Source organism: Marmota flaviventris, chromosome 7, assembly GCF_047511675.1.
Source record: "Marmota flaviventris isolate mMarFla1 chromosome 7, mMarFla1.hap1, whole genome shotgun sequence".
NCBI lineage: Eukaryota > Metazoa > Chordata > Mammalia > Rodentia > Sciuridae > Marmota > Marmota flaviventris.
In genome coordinates, this window is record NC_092504.1 from 90,339,029 (window position 1) to 90,354,985 (window position 15,957).

Sequence of the window (15,957 nt, forward strand, 5' to 3'; positions counted from 1 at the left end):
GGAATGAAATTCCTTTCAAATGGCTTCTGATAGAAGTTAGCTAACAAAGAGTTTGAAGCATGTTCTCTGGCAAGGAACAGTTAGTTCTTTTTTACTGATTAAGGACAGATTCTGGATTTTAAAAATCAACCAGATGAACAGGAGGGTTGACAACCTTTTGTGAAAACTAGACCCAAAATCAACACTGCTTCTTGAAGAGATGGCCACCCAATCTCCTCATTGAGGTGGGCTGACAAAACAGGCAGGTCCAAAATTTATGGAAGAAAGAGTTCCTGAGTCTTTTTTTAGCATATAAATAAATGAATTATAATGCCTCTAAAGTTCTTTATCCTACCATGGGACCAAGATGATTAAGACTGGAACATTTTCAAAGCATAAGTTACCAACCACCCACTATGGCTATAGGAAAAAAAGGAAGGAAGGAAGGAAGGAAGGAAGGAAGGAAGGAAGGAAGGAAGAAAGCCCAGCAAATGCACTGATAGAACATCTGGTTTTGAGAAACTAATTTTCTTGGTGAATCTGCCAAGATGAATTATTTACAAATGTACACTTAAGTAACCAAATAAATTACTTATCTTGTTACATGGTGTTGATATAACCAATTACATTTTGAAAGATAACTGACTCAAATAATAATTTTGGTTTTGAAGTAAATGATTTTAAGCCATCTTTCCTGATAATAGTTAACAAGCAAAACCAGTTTCCCACGGACAGCCCTGTTGGTTTGTGAAGATAGTCTTGTCATAAGCATTAGAGAGAAAATTGATTCTGTTCTCAATATTGGACATAGTTATGCTCATCAAATAACACATTGACGAAATTTGTAAAAGGAAAGTGGAGAGAATCAGAATGTCAAAACCTTTGTGTCCTTGAAAATTGTCATATAATTAGTTCATGGTCCATTTCTTTCAGCCTTCCTCCAGTGGAGCTATGGCTCTCCCAGCAGATCCATATAGAGCACCTGCCCCAGACAGCACATCATTGAGGCAAGATTAAAACTAGTTTTTGCCAAACAAAAGTAAAGAAAACTATATATATTATTCTGGATTAATTTTAATCACAAATGGACTTAGGAAAGACTAAGATTCAACCAATTGTAACATTGAAACCTAGTAAAATAAATCTTGCTGCCAATATGTCCTTTTTGAATAAAACCTTCATCCAAGAAATATATATTTGTCATTTATCAAGGAGAAAACTGGCATGGAGTTGGAGACAGAATGTATATTTTAATGACAGCTCAGTTCAAAAATACTATGCCTTGCTACTCTTTTGACACAGATCTCTATTTTGTATTTTCTTAGTCTAAGAAAGCTATTGTTCTGCTAATAGAACAAAGAATTCTTGGTTGTAAAGGAGTTCAAGAATTCTGAGTTGACTGTGCCTAAGAACTGGAATGCTTCTCCTTTCTTCTTTTCTGTTTCACCATATTTCTTTAATGATAACCAAATGTCATTTGAAGCTTGGGATACATGTGAATTTCTCTGAAATAATTTTGCATAGAAGGAAATAAATGTTAGCACCTTTTACAGATATGACATGTAAAGATAATTGTGATCAACACTGCAGTAGGTGAATTTATTTCCAAGACAAGCATGAAAATGTAAGAACTGAGAAATAATTTGTTTTACTCAATAAAAAAATTGTAAAAAATACAAATGCATTATGTTCTTTGACTTCAAAAACACCCTGTGGTACTTCTTATATGCATTGTATAAATAATGTTACTTTAGTGAAATAACCTGAATGAAATATACTACATTATGTACTACATTTAATATTCACATGTGAATTAACATTACTATAAATACACTTTCCAGGGTGTGATCATTTGAAATCAACTAGTTTTACAAAATTATTTGTTCTGTTCATCACTGAAAGCTTGTTTTAAAAGAGTGATTCAGTTATAAAGTGGAAAAACTAACAAGGGACAAAAATGGTACCATCTTGTGTGATGGGACGTCTGAAACGTTTTTCTTTAGAGCAGTTATGTATCCCCTTTTCCTCACAATATGACTTGAATAGTTAATTTATCATAATGATAAGTCATGTGTACTTAGTATGAGTGAATTTTTTTCTAGGTGTTTACATCTGCCTCAAATGAGAATGAAGATGTGTGTGTGTGTGTGTGTGTGTGTGTGTGAGAGAGAGAGAGAGAGAGACAGAGAGAGAGAGAGAGAGAGAGAGAGAGAGAGAGAGAGAGAGAGACTGACTTTCTAATAAGAGCCAAACCAAAGACAAAACAAATTCTTATACCAGGGATTTTCACAAAAGTAATGCCTAAATAAATAAATGCCACAGTGCATCTTTCTGTGTTTACTAAATCTAGAATAAGTGATAGATGTTTTAAAGATTTCAGTGGATCTGCAAAATTATTAGTTTACTTAAAAACATTAAGAATTCTCCATCTAAGTATCTTCAATCCCTCTTCCCTAGCCTCCTCATTGGATTTTCTACATATGGAAAAATTTGTGCAATGGCTTTCTGGAAACGTGGAAAGTCTCAGGAATGACCCTTTTCTCTTGAGATATATTTCTTTTCCTATCATGTCTCTAAAATGTAAATTTCCTGCATAATCCTACATTCAATTTTATTCTTCCTTCCTTTAATTGAAACCCAAGCATGTTCCAACAGAGTAAAATTTTCATTTGGCATATAGCCCATACACTGGTCCTCTGAATGACAATTTTCCTAGAGCTTGCTGGCTTCATTACATATCAGAGGTCATACCTCACATTGCATCATATTTATCTGAGGAAATTCTATTGTTTATATCTAAAAGTAAAGTCACCCCCCTGTCTTAAAAGAGCACATTGTGTGCTTTTGTACAGAAATGACCTGGAATAATTTAGATTCAAATACAGTCTTTCTTTTTATTGGTATGTTGACAAATAAAGCTTACCATCAAAGTCAGAGATTCTTAGTAACTTAGGTCCCTCTACAGAGTCCAAAAAGTTCAAAAACTTTAATCGACTGAAAGGAAGTTCATATTAGCCCATTTACTTTATTTAGGATTATGTACTACATTTAATATTCACATGTGAACTAACATTACTATAAATACACTTTCCACAGAGTGATCATTTGAAATCATCTAGTTTTACAAAATTATTTGTTCTGTTCATTACTGAAAGCTTGTTTTAAAAGAATGATTCAGTTATAAAGTGGAAACACTAACAAGGGGCAAAAATGGTACCATCTTGTGTGATGGGATGTCTGGAAGGTTTGTCTGGTCCTGAAGATTCATTTAGAAATTTGAAACTACCTGATTTGTAGCTCTGAGATTTTCAAAATAACTCAATTTCTCCATGCTTCAGAGAAATTGTAGCAAAAACCAATAATCTTCCTTCACTGTAAATTCATCAGTAAGAGGAACACATGTGAGTCCTAGCTTTCATGTTGACAATTATGTTCAGTATTAATTAGAGTTGAGGACCTCTATAAGGGCTAAAGTTGGGTAAATATTTTGTTTGGTACAAATAGAGAATTTCTTCAGAAAGAATGATGTAAACTTTAGTATAATATATAATGTTTCTTAGCAGGCAGTATGAAATGAAAATAACAGAAGTGTCTAAATCAGATATCAGCTATCACACTGGTAGATATGTGTTATTGATACTGACTTGTCTTCTTTTCACCTGATTATTATCAAAAGCAGAGACATTACATCCTGGGAGTATCCCCACCTTCTTGGACAGAAACATAAATACACTACTGACTCCTACTTTTTTTTCATACTAGGGACTGAACCCAGGAGTGCTTAACCATGGAGCCACATCCCTAGCCCTTTCTATTTTTTTATTTTTAATTTTGAGACAGGATCTTGCTATGTTGCTTAGGGCATTGCTAAGTTGCTGAGGCTGGTTTTGAACTTTTGAACTACCTAATTTGAACTTTTGATCTTCTTTCTTCAGCCTGAGCTGCTAGGATTACAGGTGTGTGCCACTGCACCAGACCTAAAATCTTAATATTCAAAATATAATGTGTTCTAGAAATATGCTCTGTAATTTCTTCCAATTTAATAAATGATCATTGAGTTACTCAATGTTACAGGCAACATTTGCAGTGTTTAAATTTTATAGCTATCAATAAATCATGGTACCTAAGATCTAGTTAAAACAATAAAGAATACCCCAAAATGTGTAAAACTTGCTATATTGCAATAAGCACATTATTGATGATATGAATAAATGGGTATGAAAGCACACAGTAAGAAATAATTCATTTTCTTAGGTAGAATATTCAGGATTTATTCTCAAGAACAAAATGTGTGAATTTCATTTTGTTATGAATTAGAATTCTTTTGTCAGATGAACAAAGATGAAACATTTCTACCAACAAAAATGAATAGGAAAGCTTTAAAATCATTGATTTTTTATTTGATTGATTTTATTTTTTAAAATACACCACAGCAGAATGCATTAAAATTCTTATTACACATATAGAGCATAATTTTTCATATCTTTGTATATAAAGTATATTTACACCAATTCATGTCTTTATACAACTATTTTTTTTTGCATTACAATTCTTATTACATATATATATACCACAATTTCTCATATCTCTGTTTCTATATAAAGTATGTTGACACCCAATTTGTGTCTTCATACTTGTACTTTGGATAATGATGTCCATCACATTCCATCATCCTTGCTAATCCCTTGCCCCCTCCCTTTCCCTCCCACCCCTTTGCCCTATCTAGAATTCATCAATTCCTCCCATGCTCCCCCTCCCTACCCCACTATGAGTCATCCTCCTTATATCAGAGAAAACATTTGGCATTTGGGTTTTTGGGATTGGCTAACTTCACTTAGCACTATCTTCTCCAACACCATCCATTTACCTGCAAATGCCATGATTTTATTCTCTTTTATTGCTGAGTAATATTCCATTGGGTATATATGCCACATTTTTTTAATCCATTCATCCACTGAAGGGCATCTAGGTTGGTTCCACAGTTTAGTATTGTGAATTGTGCTGCTATAAACATTAATGTGGCTGTGTCACTGTAGTATGCTGTTTTTAAGTCTTTTGGGTATAGACAGAGGAGAGGAATAGCTGGGTCAAATGGTGGTTCCATTCCCAGATTTCCAAGGAATCTCCATACTGCTTTCCATATTGGCTGCACCGATTTGCAGTCCCACCAGCAATGTATGAGTGTACCTTTTCCCCCACATCTTCACCAACACTTATTGTTGTTTGTCTTCATAATAGCTGCCATTCTGACTTGTGTGAGATGATATCTTAGAGTAGTTTTGATTTGCATTTCTCTGAGGACTAGAGATGATGAGCATTTATTCATATATTTGTTGATCGATTGTATATCCTCTTTTGAGAAGTGTCTGTTCTGGTCCTTGGCCCATTTGTTGATTGGGTTATTTGTTTTTTTTTTTTTTTTGGTGCTTAGCTTTTTGAGTTCTTTACGTACCCTAGAGATTAGTGCTCTGTCTGAAGTGTGAGAGGTAAAAATTTGCTCCCAGGCTGTAGGCTCTCTGTTCACCTCACAGATTGTTTCTTTTGCTGAAAAGAAACTTTTTAGTTTGATTCCAAATCATTGAAATCTGTCACCTTTTGCAAATAATATTAAGCATCTTGGTATATTGCATTGCAGTGAATGTGGCAGAGGAAGATATTTGTTGAATGAATGAATAAATGAATGAGGAGTGGCATAAACTGAAGAATGCTACTCAGAGGATGTTTTAGTTAATCTAGTGTATGTAGAGTAATCGGATCCAGTAAAGATTTTAATTAAGATAATCAAAGGACCAGATTATATTTTGGAAACCCTGTCAGGCAGTTTGGAGGATAGGGGGGAAAAGAAAGCAATAGACAAACTGGAAATTCAGTGAAACAATTTGTTTTTGCCAAAATTATCAAAGTAACTAAGAAAATCAGTAGTTTTTGCCTAAGTTAAGCGCATAGCTGTAGCTGGACGCATTCTTTAGATTTATGCTTTTTTTTTTTTTTTTTTAACTAAAGAGAAGCCTGGGTTAGGGTTGTTTCTCTTTTCATCTTTTCAGTTTATGCCCACACAGTAAGAAGAATGGTATTTTCCCCCTTATCTGTCTCCTGTCTATGGAATGGCTCATGACATATTTTTATCAGAGGCTTTGAAGTCTTTGAAGGGGAATGCCATAAAGTTCATAGAGTGTTATTGTACCTTTTGATCAGAGACTTGCCATATTTGTCTTATTTATGCTACTTTTGAATGTGGACCTATAAGATATCAGCTCTTGATCCATATTTTATATAGTTTTTCTTACTGAATGAATCAGATAACTATATCTCAGGACCTGGTACCCCAGAAAATGTTGCTTACAGACAACAGTTTCAAAAGTCAATGTGAATATCAATTCATTTAATGACAATTTTTTTGGAAACTGCTTGACTTTTGGTGCTGTTTTACCATGAACATATAATTTATTGTCCTAAAGTAGAAAAGGTCATCTTTCTGAAAAAAGTGCTTGGCTTCAGCAAATATTTCTCTTCCTTTTCAGAGTTCTTCTTAACCAAACCTTCTTGAACATCTCTACTCTCCATAGCTTTCAGATCATATGTTGTCTTGTACATCTTACTTTCTAAAGCTGCTGCTAATGAAGATGTGTTTCTAGGCCCATCTGAAACGTTCTGGCTTTTAAATGAAGCAGATCACAGGCAGATTGGTCTCTTAAAGTAAGTGAGGAATCTTTGATTTGCTTGAAGGAAAAACTGGAGAAAATCAAGAGGGCTCTGTTTTTAATGTGACAACACTCTGGCTTGAGTTTCCTCCTCTCCATTTTCTGACTCTAATAAAAATATCTTTCCCTTTAATATTGAAAGTTTGAAGAAACTGTAACAACAAAATGTTTTAACTTGCCACTTTTGCTCTGCAGCAGCCCCAAATTGTGAGATTTTTACTCTGTTGTAAGTCATTTTAAAAACTCTAGAAATGAAGGTATAAATTTTAGCTTATTAAGTTTAGGTATGTGTCACTCAAAAGAGCAATATTGCCTTAAACATTATAAGTTGAGTGCCATAAATTAGCACATGCTGTTATAAATTAAGATTTTTGAGTGTTAAGCAATTTGATTTTATGTTATAATTAAATCCATTTCAACAAATGCTTAACTCTTTAGAACTGAGATTGAAAAGAAATCTCTATGCATCTGTTCCCATGTCTCTATTTAAATACATATCCATATGTATATATACCTATGGTCGTTTTCAAAGTATGTCAACAACCTGGAGATAGATTTTCTCGTTGTAAGCCTAAACAATTTGGAATAAGGACTCACTGTATAGCTTTAGTATTCTGCTTGAACTACTGTTTATTGACTACTTTATTAATTTAATCGACATTGTTAGACTTCATTTTCTTCCATATACTATACTGCACTTAATGATAGATTAGTAGACAATAGTCTTGAAATGTTTCACCAATCCATCTAAAAACAGTGTATATATATTGCACTGCAGGATGTTTTGAAATATGTATATATTATTATTATTTTTTGGGTTTTTTTTGGTATCAGGGATCGAACCCAGGGTTTTTAACCGCTGAGCCACATCCCCAGCCAGCCAGCCCTTTTCATATTTTTTGTTCTGAGACAGAGGTCTCATTAAGTTGCTTAGGGCCTCACTAAATTGCTGAGGCTGGCTTTGAACTCATGCTCCTTCTGCTCCAGCATCCTGAGTCACAGGGATTACAGGTGTGTGCCACTGCACCCAGCTGAAATGTGAAGTAACTACATCAAGTTAATTAAGATAAGCAATTCCTTATATACTTGTTAAGCCATTCTGAGTCAACACTGTTACTAATACATCAAAATATATCAAAACTCAAGTTACCCTAAGCCTATCAAATGCAATCAATGGAAATGAGTAGCTATGTAAATATTTGGTTTGGGGTTGAATCAACAGGAGATATTACATGCACTTTTCATGGCAAGATGACTATAATATGATGAGCTTACCTGTAAATAAAAAAGTCAGTTATGACCAATAGTCTTAGATTTCGCTTGTGTTGGTAATTATTTGTTATAACCAAGTATCTGCTTCATTTTTAACATTTTGTCATAAAAATTGCTAAACATAAACAAAAGTAGACTGAATACTATAAAATGAAGCCCCTCTCCCCACAATCCAAGCAGTATTCTTTAAAGATGATTCTCCCCCACTCCCCTGGATATGTGTTGGTGAGGGAGGGGACAGTGGTTGTTGAGGTCCACTTTGTGTACATTATAATGTTTCATTTGGGTTCTTGGGATGGCATTTAAGATTCAGCAGCTTAAACCCTGTTGTTTCAAAGCATGTAAAAAAATGTTTTAAATTTAGGTTGCAAATGCAACTGCTCAATGGGATTAATCCCTTGGTAGATAATGACCTTCAATGCTTATATCAGCACCAACACTTGAACAGTCAAAGCAAAGCAGAAAGAGGAGTATGCTTAGTTTAGGATTAGGGTGATTAAAGGAAACCTGTTCTGTTTCTTTTATTCATCTGGCTATTTGTAAATGCACGAGGAGGTAAAAAATAGCTTCCATAATGAACAAGAAAAGTACATTTACCCCACCACCCCACCCTCTTCCATATTAGCACCGATTGTCCTACATGTATTATTTGTGTAGAAAGAGAACACCATGTTTGTTTCCACAGTGAGCTGTATTTTCAGGACAATGTTGGCATTTGAGCTACCCTGCTTGACTCTCCCTGGAGCTCCTTGTCAGCAAACACAGGCCTGTGAAAGTTGGACGTTCTTGAAGGCATTGTAAGAAAGAGATATTCACAAAGTGATATTCTTTTATGGGAATTTATATTTTAGTGTGACTCCTGAACAAAATTTTTTAAAACACTTCATGCCTATATTAAAAAATATGGAGACTTCACATAAAAACCTAGATTTTTCTCTTTCTTAAAAAAGTTCAGATTCAGATGTCACTGCCCCCATGATGACCTAGTGGCATCTATTACTTTGGAGAGGCCCATTCTTTCTACTGCACTCTAGTTCCCACCTGGCCAGTGTTCTTCATTAACGTTCCCTGTTAAATGACTTGAGATTGATTGCTAGCCATGATTTACAACTATGACGAAAATGTGCTCTTCCCAACATGTAAACTGACTTGAAGAGACAGAAGTCCTATTCAGGCTTTCTGATAGGATCTAAAATTTTACATTTTTGATTATGTCATATGAAGGCACAGAAGATGTGGATTTCTAATATGTTAAAGATGAAGAGGTAATTTCCAAATAGATGACCCAGAACCAGTTATATAGTTATAAAATCCTTGAGGAATATAAAAAAAGAATGAGAGAAAGAACTTTTTTTTTTCCTGAGAGCTATCCCTGATTGTTGAACCCATTGATCCTGGGGAGTGACAGTTCAGGGAGCTACAGCTCTCACTTCAGTTCTAGTGAGGGGAGCTTCCCTGTAGTCATTTAAAAACTTGAAATATGTTCCCTATGGTTACTTCATTAGAAGATGCCTAATTCATACCTGACTGAAAAGGGAAGCTGGAAAGAGAAACATTACATTTGGGTGGTACTTATATTTCAGTTGCCTATGGAGAAAACTTTTCAGCAAATCAGATGTAGGCTAGCCATCAAAAGAGAACTGTTCTGAATCTTCTTCAGTGAGGAGGGTAAGGACTCTAATTGCAAGAGGTTGAGAGGAGTAGACAGCCTCACAGGAACAAGGATGAGAGTCCAAGTAAGAGAGGGCAGAGGGAGGAGAAAAGCAAAGAAAAACTCACCACACATTCCAGTCCAGACTCCACAGGTTTTAGCTCACTAGGAAGGAAAGAATACTTACTGCTACACCACGTTGAAAGTACATTACATGGAATTTTACATTACTTACCAAATCAAAGCCATGTTTGCAACTTAGAGTGGCCTTAAGAATGTTAGCACTTTAATATCATCGTTAAAAGACATGTGATTTCTCAAATTCTCATCAGGGTCAGAAGATTATCACCACTGAATACATTTTATTTATATTATTATTCTAATTGAAGATATCAGCATGTGTTTATTTATGTGTTTAATATTTTCTCAGCATCATTGAGGTAAAATTGTCAAAAAAAAAACCCTTTAGAAATTAAGGCACACAATGCGATGATGGGGACTGTATATGTATTGTGGAATGCTTATCCTAATCAAGTTAGTTAACACATCCATCACTTTTTGCATGTGTGGTGGGAACACTTAAGAGCAACTCTCTTAGCAAATTTCAAGTATAAAATATGATGTTATTAACTATTGCCATCATGCTGTACAGTAGATCTTTATAACTTACTCACTTATAACTGAAAATTTGAACCCTTTGATCAACATCTCCACATTTCTCCCCTACCAGCCCTGGCATCCACCATTCTACTCTGTTTTTCTATGAGTTTGACTTTTTAAATTTCCCAAATAAGTAGGATCCTATAATATTTGACTATTAACCCCTTATCAGGTATATGGTTCATATCAGATACTGCCTGGCTTACTTCAGTTAGCATAACATTCTTTTTTTCATTCATGTTGTCCCAAATGGCAGTATCCCTTTAAATTTTATGGCTGAATAACATTTCATTGTGTGGATGTGTGAATGTGTGTGTGTGTGTGTGTGTGTGTGTGCGTGTGCGCACACATGTGCGATGAATGCAGATGAATACATACATATAATATTTTCCTTATTCATACATCCACGGACAGACACTTCCATTTCTTTGCTATCGTTAATAAAACTGCAGTAGACATAGGAGAACAGATGTCTCTGGGATTCTGATTTTGTCTCCTCAGGATTCAAATCTAGAAATGAGATTACTGAATCTTATAGTAATTCTATTTTTAATTTTTTGGTGAACTCCCATCCCATTTTTCATAATGGAAAACATTCCTACCAGCAGTACAGTACAGAAGGACCCCCTTTCTTCACATTCTTGCCAACACTTGTTGTTTTTGACAATGGCTATTCTAAAAGAAAGGAGTGATACTACTTGGTGGTTCTGATTTGCATTTCCCTGATGATTAGTGATGCTAATCACATTTTCATGTACCTATTGGCTATTTATGTGTCTCTTTGGAAAAAAAAGTCACATCCTTTAACTTTTTTAGAACTAGAATTATTTTTTACTTTGCTATGAAGTTGTATCGAGTTCTTTATATATTTTGACTATTAACCCTTTTTCATATATATGGTTCACAAATAATTTTTACTATTTGGTAGGTTGCCTTTTAATTTTATTGGTGGCTTCCTTTGCTCTGCTGACACTTTTGAGTTTGATGTTCTACTTATTTAATTTTGATTTTGTTGCCTGTGTTTTTTGTGTTATATTCAAAAGTCATTACCAAGAACAATGTCAAGGAGCTTTATTCTCTATGCTTTCTTGTAAGAGTTTTTTGAGTTTATGTCTTACATGTAAAACTATAAGATATTTTGAATGAATTTTTGCGAATGGTGCTGAATGGGTGACTAATTTCATTCCTGTGCATGTGGATAGCCAGTTTTCCCAGCCCTCTTTATTGAAGAGAATATCTTTCCCACATTTTGTGTTCCTGGGTTTATTTCTGTGTTCTCCACTCTGTCCTGGTGATTTATGTGTCTGTTTTTATGTTGTCACCTTACAGTTTCAATTACTATAGCTTTGCAATATAATTTGAAATCAGGAATTGTGATGCCTTTGGCTTTGTTCCTCTTTCTCAAGATTGGTTCGGCTATTTTGGGTCTTTTGTGTTTACATATAAGTTTTATTGTATCATTTTTGCTGTTTCTGTGAAAAATGCCACTGGAATTTTGACATAAATACACTGAATCTTTGGTAGCATGGTCATTTTAACAATATTAATTCTGCTCCACAAATACAGGATATTGTTTAACTTATATGATCTCCTTTAATTTCTGTCATCAATGTCTTATAGTTTGCAATATAAAAATATTTCACCTTTTTTCTTAAATGAATTTTTAAGTATCTGATTCTTTTTAATGCTATTATAAGTGGAGCTGCTTATTTTTTTTCCAGACTGTTGGTACATGGAAATGCGAGTGATTTTTAGAATTGATAAGTAAATTTAATAAAGTCATTTTTAAAATTTTGATTTTTTGTCCTGGGACTTTATTAAATTTACTTATCAGTTATAAAAATTTATTGGTGCCACCAGTCAATGCATTTTAAAGAGACATAGAAAAACATCTTTTTATTATGTCAGGAGCTGTGCTCATTTATTATATTAGAAACAAACATCAATGGAACAGCTGCATGAGCCACTGGGCTCTATGAAGAGGTTGGTGTTTCATCTTAGGGCTTATAGAGCTTCTGGTTTTCACCTATAACTATGAATTTTTCGATAGTTTGATTATCTACTCATAAACCACCAGTATATTACCTAGCACATCTTTTCAGTTACCTTCCAAGTCTGTTGAAACTATGGTTGACATTACTTTGCTTTATTTTTTAAAACTGCATTTTATTTCCCTTGACTGTTTCTTTAAAATCTTAAATTCTATCAAGTTGCAGTTATTTTCTTCGAAATTAACTTCTTTTTAACATTTTCACAATTTCCTCTATTTGCACAAAGATTGCTCCAAGCTAGATATGACATGGTACATCTTCACTTAATGGTCACTTACAGAAGACAATCCAAAGCATTCTATGCAACCTGACCTTTGTCAGAGAGTTCCTGTTGGGAGATTTTAGGGTATGTTCTACTGTCCAATTTATTTATTTAAAAATAAAAGGAAATGAGCATTTTGACGTTTCACAGAAGTTTATCTAGAGTTAGAGAAAGAGAAGTAATTGAAAAAGAAAGAAGTTGAGGGTTGGGGCTGTGGCTCAGTGGCAGAGGGCTCGCCTTGCACATATGAGACTCTGGGTTCCAGACTCAGCACCACATAAAAACAAATAAACAAAATAAAGATATTGTGTCCATGTATAACTAAAAAAATTAAAAGAAAAAGAAAGAAGTTGAAGTTAACATGATTTAAGTGAAATAGCAACAAATATAAAAGAACAAGAGAACCACATTTGCTATGCTAGCATGTGAAGCACATCCTAAGCACTTTCTCTGGAAAGAGAAGCCCCAACAGAAAAAAGCAAGAATGATGTAGGCGAAGTCACCTATGTCAGAAACAATTGATACTTAATAATCATAAAATTTACTAATTGGACATATTTATAGGAAAGGGAGCAAAAATAAATCAATTCATAATTCCCCAGTTACATTCATTTAGATTTAAAAAATATGAAGACATATTTAAAAGGAAAGGAAAGGAAAAGGACTCCAGAAGGAAAGACCTTTGGGAATCCACAAAACATTCCCTATATATGTACAGTTGAGCATTTGTAGTTGAGAAAGAGAAAAAAAAAATATATATATATATATATATATATATATATATATATTGAATTTAACTGATGTTTTAAAAACTACTAATATGTTCACCCCTTCTCCAATCCACAATGAAAATTTTCATCAGTATATTACTTCTGAAATAATAGAAACCATGTTAGTTAAGTAGGTCTTATTTGTCAAAACCTCTTCTGGCAAGTGGGAAGTCAAAATGGCATTATTTTAAAAATATGTTCTGAGGACATAATGCAAAAGGGGGAGCTATGAGAAAAATTATGAGCATGCTGATTCCTCTCTGTGAGAGTCCCTTGGGAATACTAATTATATTTATAGTTCAGAGCCTAAAGAGACTGATGTTCAAGGAGTATGACTAAAGCATGAATGAATAAACAAGTAATTAGTCAATGAATTAGAGAATGGATGAGCAACTCAATGACTATCTGTGGAAGATTTCAACAATAGGAACGTCTGGTTTTACTCTCCCAAGTTGGTTCTTTACTCTGAATTTATTTATTTATTTTTGGAATATTATACCTAGACTAATGAAATCTCAGGAATTTAGTCTAATCCTCTTCTTTCACAAAGGAGAGAACTAAGGAGATGAGAAGCCAAGGTCATATAGCAGATGCCCACCTACAACAGATTCAGGCTTTTTTAGTTTTTCAACCTGTGTTCTTTTCACTACAGCTTTCCTTGGACACAAGCATGATCATTAAAAAGTATATGGAGAATGAAATAGATCAAGAATGAAATGTGCAAACTTAACTAGTGAGCAATGAATGGTTTACTTCTTCCACGATGCTTGGAGTTACAGGGAGTGTATTCAGATCTGAGTCCAACAGACAGTGTCCTGGCTTCATTTAAACTTTTTTTTCTGGGTAAGTGTGTGTTATCAAAATTGGAAAGCAAAGGGTATAAGAGAATGTTATCTTGAGGTCTTAAGAATTTCTGAAGCTAGATAGAAATCAGGGAGAAATTTAGCCACTGACTCCTAGAGAAAGCTACCCCCCAAAATACAGGGTCTGTAGTTAAGAATTCCCTTTTATAAACTTCTATTCAGTCTTCAAAATAATTTAGGAAAATTCTAAGTCAGTGCACTTTTATTTGACCCTTATTTATAGTTGTTGCCAACATACCCTCATTTATCATCATCTCAATGGAGGCTATTGGGTATCTCTGAGGTATTACACAAGACTGACTTTGAAACTGACTACAGCTTGTTCATCAATTATAGTAATTCCCATAATGGCAAAGAAATACAAGGCTAATATTCCAGTATTCTCAGAAACAATGACTAACAATTGCAGGATATAAATGGAAAAAGTGCCATTGATAATAATGCCCGGGCTTTTAAACATTTGTAAGAGTCCATTTATAGCATCTCCTGCTACCTTCTGTCTTTCAGTGGAAGGAACACTGCCACCCGTGAATGGGAACATGGATCACTTCCTCCAAAACAATTCCATTCAGTTTAATCATGAAGAAAACCTCTTTTTATGCAGATCCCCCACTTCCTTCCCTCTGATGTCCAGATCTTTCAAACTCCCCAAGTCACACAGCATTTCTGTGCATTGTTACCACCTCCTCAGTGAGGCTGCTGGGAAGCACTTCAAACAGTCTGTTCTGGAGGGGTACAAAACTGGCCAGGGGGTGGGGGGAAGGAAGGGAAATCAAGTCAGTGCTTGCCAAACAATGAAAAAAAAATGTGAGTGTTGGTGGTGGTGGTGGAAAAGGAGGAGTGATTTTTACTGAGCCTGAAAGACATGTTTAATTCATTCCAAAGAGAATGAATTGACTCAACAGCGATAGCTTTAAATTTGTGAAAATGCATAATTAGAAAAATGCTGTTAAGAGAATAATTTGGGTGTGAAGAGAGCCCTGAATGATTGTGGAGATGACTTTGTCGGAGGCTCTGAATTTCCACTTTAATCCACTGAGACACAGGCATTGGGTATTAGTAAAAGCGATGGTGGCAGCTGAGACTGTTATGTGGCTGCATTCATTCTGACGTGCAAACCTATGTATAAAATTTCTCTCAGTGACTTGTTGCTTGTAATAAAACAGCTATATTTAATATGTATAGCATAAAGGCTGATTGTTTTTAAACAGGAGGCTTTTCAAGGTTTACTGCATGGAGTCGGCTATTCTTAAAGTTAAAATAATGTTTGACAGGTCAGTCGTGAGACATAAAAGATTTAAAAAAAAATACCAGACAATTTTGTACAAATAAAGGGGCAGAAAGAGAAACATCAAAGCCCAGGAACTGTATACATTGCACAAAGCATTAGGAGTTTCTGTTCTCTTTAAAATTTTGACATATGTTGTATAGTGTGGTTAGCGCTATTAAGGGAATGCAAACTTCTTTCCAAGCAGTTGTTTTACCACTCACGTCTTCCCAGGGTCAGGGGAAGGCTGCTTTGAAGTTTCCTTGGAATAAGGGCAAGGTGCCTGTGTGCTTTTCTGGATAGGATAAGTACCAGCAGAGATGCCGATGGAGGCATGCAGTGTAGTAATCTGGGATGATAAATACCAGCGGAGAATGCTGATGAAGACATGCAATGGAGTGATCCTTCAATTAAGCAGTATTTGTTCTTGGTTTAAATGGCATTTTGATTTCTTAACACAGGGATTATGAGAGAATTCTGG